Source organism: Choloepus didactylus, chromosome 6 (genome assembly GCF_015220235.1).
Source record: "Choloepus didactylus isolate mChoDid1 chromosome 6, mChoDid1.pri, whole genome shotgun sequence".
NCBI lineage: Eukaryota > Metazoa > Chordata > Mammalia > Pilosa > Megalonychidae > Choloepus > Choloepus didactylus.
This window is the reverse complement of record NC_051312.1, coordinates 63,795,282-63,816,095: the sequence shown is the minus strand read 5'-3', so window position 1 is coordinate 63,816,095 and position 20,814 is coordinate 63,795,282. Positions and strand designations below refer to the sequence as shown.

General features: G+C 39.7%; 1 protein-coding gene and 1 long non-coding RNA gene across 4 annotated transcripts in view; one reads left to right on the top strand and one right to left on the bottom strand.

The window, feature by feature from the left end:
- The window catches only part of LOC119538485, a 39,253-nt gene extending 36,612 nt beyond the window's left edge, over positions 1–2,641 (bottom strand). For both annotated transcript variants that reach the window (XR_005217562.1, XR_005217561.1), the window contains exon 1: positions 2,509–2,641. This is a non-coding gene — a long non-coding RNA (uncharacterized LOC119538485). The remainder of the gene's footprint in view (positions 1–2,508) is intronic.
- Positions 2,642–2,749: 108 nt separating this feature from the next.
- Positions 2,750–20,814, top strand: part of NUCB2 (nucleobindin 2) — a 49,621-nt gene continuing 31,556 nt past the window's right edge. For both annotated transcript variants that reach the window (XM_037840099.1, XM_037840100.1), the window contains exons 1-2: positions 2,750–2,862; positions 6,947–7,098. The gene's annotated coding sequence lies outside the window, so the exon portion shown is untranslated. The remainder of the gene's footprint in view (positions 2,863–6,946; positions 7,099–20,814) is intronic.

The window sequence follows — 20,814 nt, the reverse complement described above, 5'->3', positions numbered from 1 at the left end:
CAATGTTACAGATGGAGAAACTGAGACCAATATTCTATCCAATATTAATATGGCACTTACTATATAGCAGGTACTACTCTAAAATGCTTTACAAATGTAAACTCATTTAATCTTCACAACAACTGTATGAGGTGGGAAATATTATTGTCTCCATTTTACAGATGGGAAAACTGCTATGGTGAGGTTAAGAAACTTGTCAGAATACATTCAACTAATATGGGTAGGAGCTGGGTTTTTAATCCAGGCAGACTGGCTTCACTGTTCATGCTCTTTAGCAACTATGATATGCTACCTCTTCAGAGAGATTCACTCATTCAATATTTGTTGGCACTCAGTGTCAGAAACCGCATGAGGCCAAGTTAGACAGCTAGACTGCCTCTGTTGCTGTGACACTTATCTACCGCTAACCAACTCCATAACCAACTTCACTTTAACTTTCTATGCTTCAGTAACGCGGGTAATAAAACGGCTCTGGTCCTTGCAGCATAGCAGAGTAATAGAAAAGAAACTAGCACATAGTAAATGCTCAATAGATGTTGCCCATTTGCAGGTAAGTGGCTGAGCTAGAACCATAATTCAGATCTCTTGATTCAAAGGTCAGTAGTCTTTACTCTTAAACACCTCTCATTCATATACTTAGACAAATACCTCACAGTTAAGCTCCTCTTTGAGATTCAAAAGAAGGGGTCACTCATCCATGCTATTTAAATCAAGATCTCAACCTCTACTTTGTCATCATGAAAGTCCAAGAATATAGCAGAGATGTAATATGGGGCAGCTATATTCATGACCAGACACATGTAATAAGCAGTAGAGCCAGGGTTGGGGCCCAATTCCAACTCCAAAGCTTATGTTCCTTTCCGTAGGACAACATAGTTTCTTCAGCCCTCCTCCCCATCAGGGTGAAACGCCCAAGTTTTGTTTTACTTTAAGCAATGTGACATTTCCTTTTAAGTCCCTCAAATCATAGTGTATTTCCAGGGCTCACTATTAACATCCTTATTTTTCTCTACTACAAAAGAATCCTTATATTAATATAAGAGCTGAAGTTTCCTGCTTTATATGCACATGACATTCCGAAATATTTTCCTCAATTCTTTCTTCCAGTCCTGCATCTTGTTTATTGTTTGCCCTCTCTTCCCTGTCTTCTTTTTCTTTTGCCCCTGAATATTACTGCGAATAATGTCATCAGACACCAATCTTGTGTTCATTACTCTTTTTCTTTCATTATATTGCTGGACTCATCCAATCTTCTCATTTCCCAGCTCTTCTTCATCTCTATTGGATTACTATAAGTAATCCAGATCAATTATTACCAGATCTGTCAGGGTTTACTCTTAAAAGGATCTATCCCAAATTTCAGTGCCTAGTTCAGGCACTGTATGTTAGGCTCTGTGCTAGATACTGGATAATAAAAATGTACAAGATAGTTCCTGCCTTCAGTGTGCTTGCAGTCTACCTTACATTTGCTTCTGCTATTAAACCTTCAGTGGTGGCAGAGCTGCTATATTCTTGGACTTTCATGATGACAAAGTAGAGGTTGAGATCTTGATTTAAATAGCATGGATGAGTGACCCCTTCTCTTGAATCTCAAAGAGGAGCTTAACTGTGAAGTATTTGTCTAAGTATATGAATGAGAGGTATTTAAGAGTAAAGACTACTGACCTTTGAATCAAGAGATCTGAATTATGGTTCTAGCTCAGCCACTTACCTGCAAATGGGCAACATCTATTGAGCATTTACTATGTGCTAGTTTCTTTTCTATTACTTTGCTATGCTGCAAGGACCAGAGCCGTTTTATTACCCGCGTTACTGAAGCATAGAAAGTTTAAGTGAAGTTGGTTATGGAGTTGGTTAGCGGTAGATAAGTGTCACAGCAACAGAGGCAGTCTAGCTCCGCGTGGATGCACTCGGCTGCTGCCCTGTGTAACTGATAATAGTTACTACCATGACTAATGTGGCACAATCTGCTTTTTTTTTTTTTTTTTTTTAATGTTATCTCATCTAATCTTTACTAACAAGCCTGGGGTATACATAATACCTATATTTACAGATGAGAAAAAAAGCTCAGAGAGCTGCTACTAATTAGCAGACACAAGCTTCCAAACCAGCTTTGAGACTCCAAAATCTTCTCTAACCCTCGATCCATGTGTATCTTCCAGCCTCGGTTTCACCAATTCTAAATTGAGGGGTTTGAAATAGATGCCTGAATTCTATGAGGGGTGGGTGAAAAGAGATGTCTGATGATGGACTTGAGCAAAGGTGGACTAAATGCAAACGCGCTACAGTGCCCGATGGTCCAGCATAACAGGGGTAGGGTGAGGTTACAAATACGAGGAAGATTCCCGCCCCTGGAGGAGTTCCGGGGTATCAGACCCGAGCGAGGCCTGCAGGCTAAAATGAGCCTCACAAACTGTCTCCGACCCATCTGGTGACGACGGCGCGGGCCTGCGCCCGTTAGGGAAGCGATCCCTGCGGTTTTGTCCCTGCCTGGGGATAACACCTCACCCGCCCAACTCCTGCTCCACAGGCTCCTCTGGGAACGCGAGAGAAGGAAGAGGTGCGGCTTCTCCACCCGTGTCGCAGAACGCCACGTCCCTGTTGGCTCAACCTCCCCAAGGCTTGCGTTCCATCGCGCCCGCCTCCTAGCTAGTCGGCGCGGCCTCGTCTCCTGCTCGGCCAATCGATGCTCTCCGCGATCCCGAGCTGGGCCAATCAGCGGAGGCCGGGAGGCGGGGACCGTCGCCATGGCAGCGAGGAGGCGGGCGCGACAGGTTGGCTGAGAGACGGAGGGTTGGCGAGACAGGTTTGTGCGTTGTGGGTGCACGGCAGGCGCCGCGTCGCGTGCCGACTCGGAGGAAGGTAAGGCCGGTGGCCTCCGGATGGGCGCAGGTCAGCACGGCAGGAGACCTGGGGCGGGTCCTGAGAAAAGGCTCACGTTTCTTCCGTTCTGTCGCGGCAGTGTGAGGATGGCGGGGGCCGCAGAGTGGCTGGGCACTGGTGGGGAGGGGGCTTCCAGCTGGAGCTTGAGGCTCGGGGTCCCCTCCTCCGCTGCACTCGTTACAGGGCACCCGAGCTTTCTCCGAGGTCAGTGGGGGAGCGGGCTCGCTCTTGTTGGGGAGCAGGCGGTGATGGGGGCAGGACCGGGACCGGGGCGGGAGTCCTAGCCTTGGCCCCCGGGCAGGGGGTGCCCACTAGTGAGGAAGGTGTACCCACCAATTCCGGGCTGATGCTCCACCACCTTCGCGCCGCCGAGCAAAGCGAGGCCGGTGAATCCTGCTCCTTGGCCGGTTCTGTTAAGCCAGCAACCCCTGACATTTAGGAGAGGAGAAAGTTCCTGCTTGTCGTAATATTGTTTTCTCTTAGATGACAGATCATTAGGTGCTAGGGGAAACCTTTCGGTTTGGGGGGGTGGGAGGATGAGAAAGATGGTACTTCCTTGTTGCACCTGTTCAGTGGTCACACAGTGAGCACATGTGGTTATTGTGGTTGGTGCTGGCAACAGCCTTAAGATGGCAATTATTTTACAATATCGAGGTAAAGAGAACGAGGGACAGAGAACACGGACCATTATTCTGATTTCTGGAAGACAGACCCTGTTGAAATTCTCAGTGTCCACTGAACTCCTAAATTGGATAATATGTGTTTTACACAATTAAGAGCTACCATCTAAGCCTTTTATTAAGGCTATTAAGTCCAATGAAGCATATGAATATAAAATGATATACTACCTTTGTAAAAAAAAAGGGGGGGGGGCTGTGTTAAAATGGTGATGTTTTTGATGGCTGATTTTGTTTGAAGGAGATTGTTGGTTTTCCCTATAGGAAAGTTTAAAGACTGAGTTAGACAGTTGCTTTTTGGAATTGGTTAAAAGCAGTATGACTAGTGGTATGATATGATTTGGATCAGATAACCTATAATTTACAACGTATTTTAATAGTTTGTTTCTTAAGGCCTTCACAGGTGGATTCTGTTAAGTAATTGGATTCAGGTAATATCCAGAATTTTGCTTCTTTTCCCTCGTAGAAACTGTCTCAAGATTCATCTTTATTTAAACCGAGTGTGAGTTCTTGCTTCATGAAACTTAAAATATTCAACTAATGATCGTCTGTTAATAGGGTTGAAAATTAAAATAAAACTATGAAAATTTAGAGTTAGTAATGAAATCTCAAGTAATATTTGCAGTTCTCCACTCTTGGAGTTAGGGTGTTCATGGAATCTTCTGTTTCTCATCTTGTTCTTCAACCCTTCATGATCTGGAACAACTTTTTAGTATGAGTCAAAAATTCATTTTTGTCACCTTGTGGTTACTCATGCTGTTCTCTTCCTTTTATCCTAATTTTACCCATTTTTCAAGGCTTAAGCCCAGGTTTGCTTACCATTCTCTGATCTCCTGAGGTACTTACAGTGCATATCACACATTTTTTATATACCCTTTTAGGATGCCTTTCCTCAGCCTAATTTGTGCTCCATAAATACCATGGAAAGGAAATGCACAATTAAACCAATTAGGGTACCTTTCAGAACTGTATTATTATTTATGGACACTAATATAGAGAATCAGCAACAAGATCACTAGCAGTGTCTTGTGCATCTTGGTAGACATACCAAACTAATTTTGCTTTAGTTAAGCTAATATTGAAATTGGTTTTCACTTTCTAAGGTAGGTCCCTTTAGATGCTGGAGTGTGCACAGTTTAAGTATTGGGTAACTGGAGCAATCAAGTGTAGGATTTTTAAAGGCATTGAAAATACTCCTTAGAGCAGATACTCTTTTAAGTATTTACTTAATAATTGAGTTGACTGCATTTGGAGTGATAGATAAGGAACTTTTTGTAAATGCTTGAAGGTCTGCTAAGGGAAAATTTGCTAAATGTGGCATGAAACAGGTGTTAGAATATTAAGGCCTCCGACTGATTGGATGAAGCCCTCCCACATTATTGAGGGTAATCTTAAAGTCCACTGATTGTAGCTGCTAATCCCATCTACAAAATATTCCATAGCCACATCTAGGCCAGTATTGGAACCATAACCTAGGCAAGTTGGTGTATAAAATTAACCTTTGCACATTTTAATGATTTTCAACCTAAAAAACATTTTTTAAAAGCATGATATAGTGGAAAGTAGACTTAATTGAGTTAGATGGCCAGATTCCAATCTTGACTCTGCCAGGTGATCTTGGCCAAGTTGGCTAACTTTCCCTTGCTATTTCATAACGTTTTATAAAAATAGGAAGTCGCACCAAATCACCTCTGAGATCATTTCTGGTCCCAGAATTCTGATTTTAAAATTCTAAAGCAACCTAATGGCAACTGAGACAGCAGTTGCAGGCTTTTATTTTTGGGAGAGCTTTTTCACATATTTTAGTTATTTGAAGTACAGTGTGTGTGAATAATGAAGTCTTTGTAATTTTAATAGATATGTTTATTGCGTGATATAGATAAGCAAATGTATCTATTAGCAAAGATACTGTTAAGATCCAAACAAAAGGAAGTATAATGGTTTCCTTGACAGGTGGGTGTCCTTTTCTATGGATATGGATATTGGCATCAGGACCCTAAAGTCTATAATGATGGTTTTGATGCAGGGAAGGATTAGAGTCCAGCTCACCTGGAAATACATCTAATTACTTTATTTTGACCCTCAATGAACCATTGACTCATTCTCAAAGGGAAAAAAGGAGTTGAGGACCAGGTTACCTGTTGTCCGTGTCACTACTACCTTGGAGAAACCCAGAAGCTATTTATATTTCTCCACTTCATCCCTTTTTGCTGTCAAGATTTTGACATTGACAGTAAGAAGCAGCCAACCCAAGACTCCTGGCTCAAAGCAGTACCTCCAAGAAAGGAATCTGGGTCTTTTGCAACAGATCTGTTTTAATGGCTGGGAGGGAGAGATTGTGTTCCTCTTTACTGGATGTATTTCTTCCTTTGAACTTCAACTGTATCAGAGCTTTGATTATGGTAATACTCAGAAGAGAGCTACAATGGCAGTCTTTCAAAAATCGACGTTTAAAGGTTGTCTGTCAAACTGGTTTCTTGCTTTTGGGTGTTTGCAGAATAGATTTTCATTACAGGAGTAAGAAGGGAAGGGTATTAATATTTATTGAGCATCTACTGTTGCCATACACTGTGCTAGCCACTTTGCATTCATTCTTATTTTCATCTTGTCAGTAAATCTATGAAGTAGTATTAGCTTAATTTTCTAGGTAGGAAATTGAGACTCACAGGGACTAGTAACTTGCCAGTAAATGCAGGCAGTTAGTATTCCATCTGTTGTTTGTTTTTTTGCCATGCTGTGTTAATAACAGTCCTTTCCAACATACAACAAGCATATGATCTCTCTTCCGCATAGATGATTTTATCTTAAATGAAAATGTAAAGAAGGAACATTTAAATTTATTTTATTTGCTTATTTTCTCTTTGGACTCTTTAGAAATAATTGATTAGGTTCACCAGTGAGTTTGCACATGAGCCAAGCACCTTGTATTTTGCTGATGGATAGTGGGATTTCAAGAAATAATTTGGAATATTTCTTCTTATTGATCTTTGATGGACACTGGGACCACGGTTAATTTTAAAAGTGGTGTTATGAGTAAAGAAAGATTTAACAGGAAAATACCCTATTTCCTGCAGTCTCATTGCTGAAAAATGTAAGCTTTTAAACTGAACCCTTCTTAGTTAATTAGAGGAGGAGAGATATGGTAAAACTTGGGTGCAATAAATCAAAACCTCTGTTTACTCTAGTCTTTAATTCTATTTATTTAATATATCCCCCCCATTGGAATATGACATTATTTAGTCTCCTTCTAAATCATAAACATTTGTCACTTTTCTCTGTATAGTATGTGATGAATGCATACACTATCATGTGCTTTTACCACTGTAATAAGGCTAAATCTATATCTATATTTAATGTGCTTTTAAATTTCATTTTTATACTTTTAGAACCTCTTAAGAGGCAGTTTTGGTAAGAAAGCTTTGGGCTAGGAGCCAAGACCCATCTCTTCACTAATTTGACTTTGTGCAAGTCATCTAATTTCACTGGATCAGTAACCTCATCTATAAAGAGGAGAGAAAAATTCTTTACCTGTTTGAAGGTAAGTGATCAGTTAAGACTTACATTTGATTCCAAAAACAAAAATAGTAAAACAAAAACACACACCGAAGTACAGTGTATATAAATAACAAAGACTTTGTAATTTAAATAGGTATTCTGTTGAGTGAGTTTCTGTTTTTACCTTTATCCCATAGTTCATTTTCTGCCTTTATTGGATTATTCTGGTTATTTTTACAAACCACCCATAAATGCTCGGTAGAGGTTTGTTGTGCATTTTATGGATGTTTAAAAAAACTAACATTTATTGAAGCACTTGAATGCGAGGCCCTAAAAAGACAGAGATAAGTTACCCCAAAGATGTAACTTCATAATCATTAGTGAATAAATTTATGTTGAAGAATATAATCCATCTCAAGATACATATGAATTCAGTATGGTCACATGAGATTCATTTTTGTCTTCTTGCTAGTTAAAGGTTTTTTTTTTTTAACCACTTAAATATTACCTGTCTTGAAATTGCCTCTTACTATTAGCCCTTGCTTGACTTACTTATGCATACATATATTTTATTTCCTTCTAGACTTTTCTTTGTAAATATTACGTAAATATACATACCTGTCATGTGAAATGGTTGTTGCCACTATTTCTGTAAAGTAAGTTAATTGAAATAAACAGTTTTTAGAAAAGAAAACTGAAATTCAGGGAATGAAAATTTGAATGAGGGAAGAATCTAAGACTGAATCAATCTTTTAGGGATTTTAGAAAGGTTTTAAGGAGCAAATTAAGATGTTATTTCTAGAAAGTTTATGTTCTAGTTTGCTAATGCTGCCAGAATGCAAAACACCAGAAATGGATTGGCTTTTATAAAAGGGGGTTTATTTGGTTGCAAAGTTACAGTCTTAAGGCGATAAAGTATCCAAGGTAACACATCAATAATTGGGTACCTTCACTGGAGAATGGCCAATGGTGTCAGGAAAATCTCTGTTAGCAGAGAAGGCATGTGGCTGGTGTCTACTCCAGAGTTCTGGTTTCAAAATGGCTTTCTCCCAGGACGTTCCTCTCTAGGCTGCAGTTCCTCAAAAATGTCACTCTTAGTTGCTCTTGGGGTGTTTGTCTTCTCTTAGCTTTTCCGGAGCAAGAGTACACTTTCGTTGGCCGTCTTCAGACTGCCTCTCTTCTGCAGCTACTCCCTCAGCCTCTGTGCATTCTTCAAAGTGTCCCTCTTGGCTGTAGCAAGCTCGCTCCTTCTGTCTGAGCTTCTATAGTGCTCTAGTAAACTAATCAAGGCCCATGCTGAATGGGCAGGGCCACACCTCCATGGAAACTATCCAATCAGAGTCATCACCCACAGTTGAGTAGGGCGCATCTCCATGGAAACTCTCAAAGAATTACAATCTAATCAACACTGATATGTCTGCCCACACAAGATTACATCAAAGATAATAGCATTTTGGAGGACGTAATACATTCAAACTGACACAGTATATTTATAATTTTGCAAGCTTTTGCATTTTTCCTGGTAACACTTAGGCACAATTCTTTTGCTACTAGTGCTTCAATTTTTTTTTTCCAATCTAGTTCCATTGATCCAAAAGAAACCAAATAATTAGGAGGCTTATGATTATAAAAACAGCCTAGTTTTGTTTTTAAGAGACATTAAAAAATATGTCACCTGACAAAATATCTATTGGCTGAGTACCATTTTAATGTGTATTTTTTTAGTGAACAGAAATAGGATCGTATTATACATTCTTTTGTAAGCATCATTTTTACATTTACAATTGCTTATTTAATTGTATTCACATTAGATTGAAAATCTTAATGAGGGTAGGGACCAGGTCTACCTCACCTTTGTATTCTAGCATAATACTTGGCATTTAGTAGATACTTAATAAACGTTGAATTAATAAATACAGACAAAAGATTAAAGGCTACATAATTCAAATCAACCTTAAATTTAAAAGGGAGAGAAGTAAAAGAAGAGGCTTGAGGGAGGGAGAAAAGATATGAGGGAGGAATAGAGACTATTACAAGGAAAGAAAGAGACAGACCATATTACAAGGAAAGAAAGAGATAGACCAAGTCTCAGGTTGCGGTATTTGTTTTACTCCCTCCTTTCCATGACCATTCTTTCTAACCACTTGTAGAATCTCTCCCCATAATTGAAATAGGAAACTATCTGATGTGTGCGTGTATGTATGCTGCAGTTGAACTTAATCTGAATAACCACTCTTATGCATCAAATAGCTAAGAAATCTGTCTCAGTGCACGAGTAGGAGTTTTGCTTTAGTGGATACAGGGGAAGGGAGACAAGATTCCCTTTAGGACTTGAGAATTTAGGGAAATTATTTTTTATCTACTGAGTATAAGGAGAAGCTCAAAATCTCTGCTTACTTTGTGATTTTATCTGAGGCTCTCATTCATTTGGGATCAATGCTTTCCTTGCTGTCTTGGGATGACTGCCTGATTTAGGATTTCCCATCTTCCTACTTTGGAGGAGTAAATTACCAGCCTATCCTGGTTTGGATCAGTCTCCTCTTTCCGTGTCATTCAGCCTAATGTTTCCTCTTTAGGTTTCTATCCTTGCTATGAAAGAAGAGGGGGATAAAGGAAAGAAGTCCATTTTTACTGACCTGATAATGAAAGAAAAGTAGCTTAGTCCCTGTTTCAGTTTGCTAAAGCTGCCAGAATGCAATATACCAGAAATGGGTTGGCTTTTACAATGGGGATTTATTAGCTTACAAATTTACAGTTCTAAGGCCATGATAATGTCCCAATTAAGGCATCAACAGGACGATACCTTCTCTGAAGAAAGGCTGCCAGCATTTGGGACAGCTCTATCACAGTGGGAAGGCACATAGCTGGCGTCTGCTGGTCCTTCCCTCATGGCGTTCGTTGTTTTCAGCTTCTGGCTTCATTGGTTCCTCTCTCAGCTTCTGTAGGTGTGTCCTCATCTCTCACCTTCTCTGGGGCTTCTCTGAGCTCTCTGGGTTTCTTCGTTTAGCTTCTCTGGGCTTTTTCTGTCTTTTTTCCTCTCAGAAAGGACTCCAGTGAAAGGATTAAGACCCATCTTGAATGGGGTGCATCACATCTCAATTGAAATAACCTAATCGAAAGGTCCCACCTACAACAGGTATGCACCCACAGGAATGAATTAAAAGAACATGGCATTTTCTGGGGTATGTAACAGTTTCAAACTAACCTGGTCCCCCTTCTTCCCATTGCCTCTCCTTATCCTTCATCCCTCCATCTTTTGTATGGATCTTTGCATATTTTCTAGTTCATGAAAATCTCTACAACATATCTCTGACATATTTGACATATCTTGGTATTTAAAGAGACTTTCGTCTCATTCTTTTCTACCTAATGTGCCAGAACACATTTCATGTCTTCTGTTATGATAATAGTTAATATATATTGAGGCCCTATTAAGGAGTAGTGTAACTGTTTTAATTAATTTTAGATTTCACTAAGTTAATTATCCTAGTTATTTCTAGAATAAGCACTAAAAGAATAGAAACTATTTAGAGGAGAAAAAGTGTATTAAAAATTATCCATGAATCAAAAAAAAAAGGGAAAGAAAGGAGAAAAGAAACATTAAACAGGCAGGACAAGTAAAAAACCTGGTAGAAGATGGTAGATTACAAACTCAAGATATAATATTTCATCCACTCTAAGACTCCAGTGATATTATGACACACCATTATATACATCATAGAAAAAATATTGCCAATTAAATTGACACTATATTTTTTTACTTGTAATTCTATTTTATGCTTATTGAAAGAGCATTTTACATTTATTAAACATAACAGATTTCTCTTGCATCACTTGTGTGCATACATAAAAAATTTTTAATGAAATAAATTGGTGAAGGTATTCCTAAGACTTCTTCATGTTCACAGCCTCAGTCTTTTTAAGCACTTTTTTGAATTAGAGTTGTCAATGTCTGTGTTTTCCCACATAGTATTGTCCTACTATGGAGAGTGAGGGTGCTTTTCTTCTGTGATTTTCTTCCTAGCCTCATTTTTGCAAGCTTTGATGCTACTGCTTTCTTGATCTTAGCAGAAGATGACAACAGAAAAATTTTCAGAAACACATTGTTTCTTCAAATTGTCCTTAAATAGACTGTTGACTTGAAATGCTTGGGTGTTGCAGTTTAGACATGGCATCAGGAAAAACCCCATATTGTGTTATTTTTCAGCCAACCTATTCTTTAACTATTCAGGTACATGTCCTCAGAAGACATCAAGAGCTAAACCAACAAACTTGGAGATAATGTAGGGCTCTTGGGCTTTCACACCAGATGTAACTGGCCTTCCCTTACCTCAGCCATTATCTATCTTTTTTTTTATAAGCATACATATTTGCCTGCTGATAAATAATCCTTTTGTATGTATCTCAGTAGCAAAATATAACAACATTGTCTACTTGTGAATATCTTCTAGTCTAAAGCATTTTGTTGTTCCTTTACTACAAAATATAGAGTTGTTGTCAATCCTCTAACATCAACTATTTCTTCACTGATATCAACTTTTCCAGGCTTAAAAAATAGTTTCTCATTTCAGTGCCAAATCATAGTTTAATCTTGTTGAAGACATTGTCAATGGCAATTAACTGAACTTGTGAAGTACCAACAATGCAAAAAAAAAAAAACTCTGAAGTGATGACAGTAAGAATAAAGTTTATGCTTGTCAGTCAGGCAGTAAAGAACTATGTTGCTATTGCCACTGGCCAACCATAGTTTTAATACTTCATTAATTGAAAGACATGCTCTGACTTCTGAGATGTTCAACCATGAAGAACTGTGTATTCTAGAATTATGTACAGTAACAGTAATTTGATTAAATGTGAACAGAGAAAATAACTCCAGTTAAAGGGCAAAGATTGTCAGGCTGGATTAAGAAAACAGAACAAAGCAAGTTGCATGTACTTTAAATATGTGCAGTTTATTGTTTGTCAGTTATTCTTCAATGTGCTGAATTAAATGTGCTTTGAGGAGAGTTACTCTACTATAAAAAATCTGAACAGTAGCTATAAATTATTTATGAAAGATGTATCTAAAACATAAGAATGCAGAAAGATTAAAGTGAGAGGATAGAAAGATAGAAAATAAAAGGATAAAAAAAGATTACTATCAAATAAAATAGACTATGGCACAGAGCATAATTGGAGATGGAGGTCAACTCGATGTGATGAAAGATTCAATCTACCACAAAGGTAGAAAATCTTAAATTTGGGTGTCCCTAATAACAGCCTTAAAATACTTAAATAAAAATCAACAGACTTATAAAGAAAAAGAGATAAATCCAAAAATCGTAGTGTGAGATTTTCCCATACCTTTTTAGTAATGTTTGAACAAGCAGACAAAAATCATTAAGAATATAGAAAATTGGAAAATTATGAAAAATTTTAAAGCATGGTATAGAAGGTTAATGATGGTTTGTAAGTTATGCTTTGTGTTTTTCTTTATCTTCACAATTTATTTTATAAGCTCTTCCTTTTTTGTTATTTTTCATCCCTTAAAAATTGAGATGTAATTCATATACTATAAAATTCACCCTTTACAATATACAGTTGACTGGTTTTTAGTATATTCACAAGGTTGTGCATTTATCACCACTCTCTAATTTTAGAATGTTTTCGTCAGCCCAAAAAAGAAACCCTATACACTTCACTCATTTCCCTCAAGCCTTAGGCAACCTCTAATCTATTTTCTGTCTCTATCCTGGACATTTCATATAAATGGAATCATATAATATGTGACCTTTGGTGTCTCTATATATTTGTTATTAATCAGTTTCATTTTATTTGGTTTTAAAACAAATAGGTATCTCATCAAAAATCTGTTTTTGTCCTCTAAAATTGTCAAAAAATAAAACAGCTTTTGGTTTTTGAAACGTCAGTCACAATTCATTGTATCCTTCCTACAAGAGTTAAAAATAAATCCAGTATGAATGAAATGTGAGTCTGACAATCTCTAAACCTAAAATCAAGGAAGAGCTTTGTTTCTACTTCCACTGAAGCAAGGTCTAATTTTTTTTTTATTAGACAAATTGTGGGTACACTGAAAAAAGAAAAATCATGCATCAAATGCAAAATTCCCACCTATTATTAACCCCTTGCATTCGTGTGGTGCATTTGTTACAATTGATGAAAGCACATTTTTATAATTGTAGTATTAACTATAGTTCATGGTTTAGCTTAGGGTTCACTATTTGTTTTGTGTAGATCTATGGTTGTTTTTTTCTTTTTTTAAATTTTTACTCTAGGAACATACATACATCTAAAATTTCCACTTTTAACCACGTTCAAATTTATAATTCAGTGCTGTTAATTACATTCACAATGTCATGCTATCAACACCACCATCCATTACCAAAACTTTACCATCACCCCAACCAGAACCTGTATGTTTTAAACCTTAACTCCCTATTCCCTACCCAACCCTGATAACCTATATTTTAGATTCTGACTCTAGGAGTTTGCTTATTCTAATTATTTCCTATCAGTGAGATCATATAATATTTGTCCTTTGGTGTCTGGCTTATTTCCTACAACGTGATGTCTTCAAGGTTCATCCATGTTGTGGCATGTGTCAGGACTTCATTCCTTTTTTTTTTTTTTTTTTTTTTTTTAAATCTTCATTTTATTGAGATATATTCACATACCATGCAGTCATACAAAACAAATCGTACTTTCGATTGTTTACAGTACCATTACATAGTGGTACATTCATCACCCAAATCAATCCCTGACACCTTCATTAGCACACACACAAAAATAACAAGAATAATAATTAGAGTGGAAAAGAGCAATTGAAGTAAAAAAGAACACTGGGTACCTTTGTCTGTTTGTTTCTTTCCCCTATTTTTCTACTCATACATCCATAAACTAGACAAAGTGGAGTGTGGTCCTTATGGCTTTCCCAATCCCATTGTCACCCCTCATAAGCTACATTTTTATACAACTGTCTTCGAGATTCATGGGTTCTGGGTTGTAGTTTGATAGTTTCAGGTATCCACCACCAGCGACCCCAATTCTTTAGAACCTAAAAAGGGTTGTCTAAAGTGTGCATAAGAGTGCCCACCAGAGTGACCTCTCGGCTCCTTTTGGAATCTCTCTGCCACTGAAGCTTATTTCATTTCCTTTCACATCCCCCTTTTGGTCAAGAAGATGTTCTCCGTCCCACGATGCCAGGTCTACATTCCTCCCCGGGAGTCATATTCCACATTGCCAGGGAGATTCACTCCCCTGGGTGTCTGATCCCACGTAGCGGGGAGGGCAGTGATTTCACCTTTCAAGTTGGCTTAGCTGGAGAGAGAGGGCCACATCTGAGCAACAAAGAGGCATTCGGGAGGAGGCTCTTAGGCACAACCATAGGGAGGCCTAGCCTCTCCTTTGCAGCAACCGTCTTCCCAAGGGTAAAACCTGTGGTAGAGGGCTCAGTCCATCAAACCACCAGTCCCCTATGTCTGTGGTCATGTTAGCAACCATGGAGGTGGGGTAGGCGAATACCCCTGCATTCTCCACAGGCTCCTCAAGGGGGCACTACATCTTTTTTTTTTCCTTGTTTTTCTTTTTTTTTTTTTTTTAATTCAGTTTTATTGAAATATATTCATAAACCATACAGTCATCCATTGTATACAATCAGCTGTTCACAGTATGATCATATAGTTATGCGTTCATCACCACAATCTATTTCTGAACATTTTCCTTACATCAGAAAGAATCAGAATAAGAATAAAAAATAAAAGTGAAAAGAGAATACCCAAACCATCCCCCCATCCCAACCTATTTGTCATTTAGTTTTTACTCCCATTTTTCTACTGATTTTTTTTTCAATTTTTTAACTTTGTTTATCAAAAAATTAAAAACAAACAGGCAAACAACAACCAAAAAAAAACCCCACAACATTTCAAACAAAGCAATGGATTAAGGAAAACAAATAAACTAAAATAACTTGCTTCCAATATGTTCCTACCATACTCCAAGAAAATTAATAAACCATGTCCAAACAGAGGAGTAAGAAAAACAAATAATCTAAAATAACTACATTGCTTCCAACATGTTCCTACCATACCCCAAGAAAATTAACAACCCTTAAGAAAACAATGGAATAAGAGAAAAAAAAAACCTAAAATAACTCTATTGTTTCCAACATGATCTTACTATATCCAAGAAAGTTTACAAACCATAATCATTCCTGAGCATTCCCATAACCTTGAGATTACCCTCCATAGTTTATCTGTTCTTATTAGATTATCATTCCCCCTCCACTAATTGGTATCTCTAGGTCCCCTACATTCTACAGTATAAAACATTGTACATTTTTCACAGAATTCACATTAGTGGTAACATACAATATCTCTCTTTTCGTGCCTGGCTTATTTTGCTCAGCATTATGTCTCTTTTTTTTTAATCTTCATTTTATTGAGATATATTCATATACCACGCAGTCATACAAAACAAATCGTACTTTCGATTGTTTACAGTACCATTACATAGTTGTACATTCATCACCCAAATCAATCCCTGACACCTTCATTAGCACACACACAAGAATAACAAGAATAATAATTAGAGTGAAAAAGAGCAATTGAAGTAAAAAAGAACACTGGGTACCTTTGTCTGTTTGTTTCCTTCCCCTATTTTTCTACTCATCCATCCATAAACTAGACGAAGTGGAGTGTGGTCCTTATGGCTTTCCCAATCCCCTTGTCACCCCTCATAAGCTACATTTTTATACAACTGTCTTCGAGATTCATGGGTTCTGGGTTGTAGTTTGATAGTTTCAGGTATCCACCACCAGCTACCCCAATTCTTTAGAACCTAAAAAGGGTTGTCTAAAGTGTGCGTAAGAGTGCCCACCAGAGTGACCTCTCGGCTCCTTTTGGATTCTCTCTGCCACTGAAGCTTATTTCATTTCCTTTCACATCCCCCTTTTGGTCAAGAAGATGTTCTCCGTCCCACGATGCCAGGTCTACATTCCTCCCCGGGAGTCATATTCCACGTTGCCAGGGAGATTCACTCCCCTGGGTGTCTGATCCCACGTAGGGGGGAGGGCAGTGATTTCACCTTTCAAGTTGGCTTTGCTAGAGAGACAGGGCCACATCTGAGCAACAAAGAGGCATTTGGGAGGAGGCTCTTAGGCACAACCATAGGGAGGCCTAGCCTCTCCTTTGCAGCAACCGTCTTCCCAAGGGTAAAACCTGTGGTAGAGGGCCCAACCCATCAAACCACCAGTCCCCTATGTCTGTGGTCATGTTAGCAACCATGGAGGTGGGGTAGGCGAATACCCCTGCATTCTCCACAGGCTCCTCAAGGGGACACTACATCTTTTTTTTTTCCTTGTTTTTCTTTCTTTCTTTCTTTTTTTTTTTTTTTTTTTGACTTTCCCTTCTTTTTTAAATCAACTGTATGAAAAAAAAGTTAAAAAGAAAACAAACATACAATAAAAGAACATTTCAAAGAGACCATAACAGGGGAGTAAGAAAAAGACAACTAACCTAAGATAACTGCTTAACTTCCAACATGTTCCTACTTTACCCCAAGAAAGTTACCTAATATAGCAACATTTCTGTGAACTTGCTCCTACTATATCCATCAGAAATTAACAGACCATAGTCATTCCTGGGCATCCCCAGAACGTTAAATAGCTTATCTGTTCTTCTTGGATTATTGTTCCCCCTTCCTTAATTGCTCTCTATTGCTAGTTCCCCTACATTCTACATTATAAACCATTTGTTTTACATTTTTCAAAGTTCACATTAGTGGTAGCATATAATATTTCTCTTTTGTGCCTGGCTTATTTCGCTCAGCATTATGTCTTCAAGGTTCATCCATGTTGTCATATGTTTCACGAGATCGTTCCTTCTTACTGCCGTGTAGTATTCCATCGTGTGTATATACCACATTTTATTTATCCACTCATCTGTTGAAGGACATTTGGGTTGTTTCCATCTCTTGGCAATTGTGAATAATGCTGCTATGAACATTGGCGTGCAGATATCTGTTCGTGTCACTGCTTTCCGATCTTCCGGTATATACCGAGAAGTGCAATCGCTGGATCGAATGGTAACTCTATATCTAGTTTTCTAAGGAACTGCCAGACTGACTTCCAGAGTGGCTGAACCATTATACAGTCCCACCAACAATGAATAAGAGTTCCAATTTCTCCACATCCCCTCCAGCATTTGTAGTTTCCTGTTTGTTTAATGGCAGCCATTCTAACTGGTGTTAGATGGTATCTCATTGTGGTCTTAATTTGCATCTCTGTAATAGCTAGTGAAGCTGAACATTTTTTCATGTGTTTCTTGGCCATTTGTATTTCCTCTTCAGAGAACTGTCTTTTCATATCTTTTGCCCATTTTATAATTGGGCCGACTGTACTATTGTCATTGAGTTGTAGGATTTCTTTATATATGCAAGATATCAGTCTTTTGTCAGATACATGATTTCCAAAAATTTTTTCCCATTGAGTTGGCTGCCTCTTTACCTTTTTGAGAAATTCCTTTGAGGTGCAGAAACTTCTAAGCTTGAGGAGTTCCCATTTATCTATTTTTTCTTTTGTTGCTTGTGCTTTGGGTGTAAAGTCTAGGAAGTGGCCGCCTAATACAAGGTCTTGAAGATGTTTTCCTACATTATCTTCTAGGAGTTTTATGGTACTTTCTTTTATATTGAGATCTTTGGTCCATTTTGAGTTAATTTTTGTGTAGGGGGTGAGGTAGGGGTCCTCTTTCATTCTTTTGGATATGGATATCCAACTCTCCCAGCCCCATTTGTTGAAAAGACCATTATGACTCAGTTCATTGACTTTGGGGGCCTTATCAAAGATCAGTCGGCCATAGATCTGAGGGTCTATCTCCGAATTCTCAATTCGATTCCATTGATCTATATGTCTATCTTTGTGCTAGTACCATGCTGTTTTGGCAACTGTGGCTTTATAATAAGCTTCAAAGTCAGGGAGTGTAAGTCCTCCCACTTCGTTTTTCTTTTTTAGAGTGTCTTTAGCAATTCGAGGCATCTTCCCTTTCCAAATAAATTTGATAACTAGCTTTTCCAAGTGTGCAAAGTAGGTTGTTGGAATTTTGATTGGGATTGCATTGAATCTGTAGATGAGTTTGGGTAGAATTGACATCTTAATGACATTTAGTCTTCCTATCCATGAACATGGAATATTTTTCCATCTTTTAAGGTCCCCTTCTATTTCTTTTAGTAGAGTTATGTAGTTTTCTTTGTATAGGTCTTTTACATCTTTGGTTAAGTTTATTCCTAGGTACTTGATTTTTTTAGTTGCTATTGAAAATGGTAACTTTTTCTTGAGTGTCTCTTCAGTTTGTTCATTTCTAGCATATAGAAACATTACTGACTTATGTGCATTAACCTTGTATCCCGCTACTTTGCTAAATTTGTTTATTAGCTCTAGTAGCTGTATCGTCGATTTCTCTGGGTTTTCTAGATATAAGATCATATCATCTGCAAACAATGACAGTTTTACTTCTTCTTTTCCAATTTGGATGCCTTTTATTTCTTTGTCTTGCCGGATTGCCCTGGCTAGCACTTCCAGCACAATGTTGAATAACAGTGGTGACAGCGGGCATCCTTGTCTTGTTCCTGATCTTAGAGGGAAGGCTTTCAGTCTCTCACCATTGAGTACTATGCTGGCTGTGGGTTTTTCATATATGCTCTTTATCATGTTGAGGAAGTTTCCTTCAATTCCTACCTTTTGAAGTGTTTTTATCAAAAAGGGATGTTGGATTTTGTCAAATGCTTTTTCAGCATCTATTGAGATGATCAATTGAATTTTCCCTTTTGACTTGTTAATGTGTTGTAATACATTGACTGATTTTCTTTTGTTGAACCATCCTTGCATGCCTGGAATGAACCCCACTTGCTCATGGTGTATGATTTTTTTAATGTGTCTTTGGATTTGATTTGAAAGTATTTTTGCGGTCGCAGCTAGGGGCGGGCACCCACGGAACCCTCTGCTCTCAGGGTTGCTTAAGGGGTACCGGCGGCAGCTCTTCCCGGGGGCGAAGGTGAGGCGGGGGACTTGGCCGAGTCCCCGGCGGAGGCATGCAAGGTGTGGAGGGCAGCGAGAGAGGAACGCGAAACACTCTCCTCTCGAGGGGATAGAACAAAAGCCTTTATTCAGGGGTGAGCACAAGTTATATAGGGTGGCATAGAGGGCGGGGTCGGTGTTAGGGGTGTGGGGTTCTTACATGGCAATGCTGAGGGGATAAAGGCTAGGATTGGTTCTGAGAGGGCGCGGAGGTCGTTTGAAAAAGGGCGGGAGTTGCTCTGGCAACGGTGTATGCGCACTGGCGGTGGCGGGAGGTGCTCTGGCAACGGGGAGTGTGCAGGCAAGATAAAGGGGGCGGTTTTCTCTGGCAGGCTTCCTCTAACGGTTGTATTTTGGGTGAGGGAGGTGGGGCCTGTAGCCGGCTCCACTTTCTCAGGCCCGGGGGGCTGTGGAGGGTATTACTGCCCATGCCCACTACCCTCTCCAGGGGCTGGCCAGGTTCCCTGTGGGGGGCTGTGGAGGGCGCTACTGCCCATGCCCATCGCCTCCCCCAGGGGCTGACCAGGTTCCCTGGCCCCGGCCCACCAAGTTGGAACTCAGCACCAGCAACCCGCAATTCCCCCTTCTTTTCTAATTAGAAGAAGAAGCTCACAGGAGAGATCCGCCAAGGGATGAGGGAAAGGGGAGGCCAGGGAGGGGAAAAGGATTGACGGCCGCTCAGAGAGGCTGGAGCTCGGCGTTGGTGTGGCGCCCAGGCGCTCGAGAGGGGCCTCGCTGCTTGCGGGATGGACGAGGGTGGTAACGCTTCGGAGGGCCAGCTTTTTCAGTAGAGGCAAGTCGTTGATACTGCACTTGTACAAATGATGAGAAGACAGCGTTGGCCTGGCTTTTAACAAGTTGGACAAGTCTGCGGATAATACAGGGCCCTAGGGTGAGAGCTAGAATAATCATTAGTAGGGGGCCGATGAGAGGGAGGAGGTATGGGAGGAGGGGGGTAAAGATGTGGGACCAATAGTTGGTGGCTTCACGGTCCCTTCTGCGTTGTTCTAGTCCTTCTCGGACCTTCTTTAGGCTGTTTTCGGCTTGACCTGTGGAATTGGCATATACACAGCATTCTTCTCCTAGGGCGGCGCAAAGGCCTCCTTCTTTGAGGAGAAGAAGGTCGAGACCTCGGCGGTTTTGGAGCACGACCTCAGAGAGGGAGTTAACAGAATTTTTAAGATGGGAAATAGCGTTTTGTAGGTGACGAATGTCCTCGTCAACAGCCGCCCGGAGGTGAGTTAGGGTGGAGCCTTGACTGGCTAGCGCAGCGATTCCGGTGCCAGCGCCTGCAAGACCTAGGAGGGTGGCGACCGTGAGGGCGGTGATGGGCTCTCGCTTTTGCAGAGGGGCAGGAGCTGCAGTTCTTTCTAGGTGGAGGAAGAAGTCTTTTTCACTGTGGTATAGGACCCTAGGGATAAGGACAATTAGGAGGCAAGTTTCATGAGTTGTATTGAGGGTTCGCACGTTAAGGCAGGGGGTAAGTCCTGTAGAGGAGCAGAGCCATTGGGAGGAGTTGTCGGGAATAAGAAATTTGGCAGAGCTGTCGGGGGATGAGTAGTTGGCACAAGCTGTGAGGTTGGGAGAGTTGTATGAGAGAGGGCGGATGCACTTTCCTGTGGAGGAAACCGAATGAAAGGTTAGGGGGACGGCAGAGGTATTCCAATTGCATTCCGAGGGGCTATTCTCTGT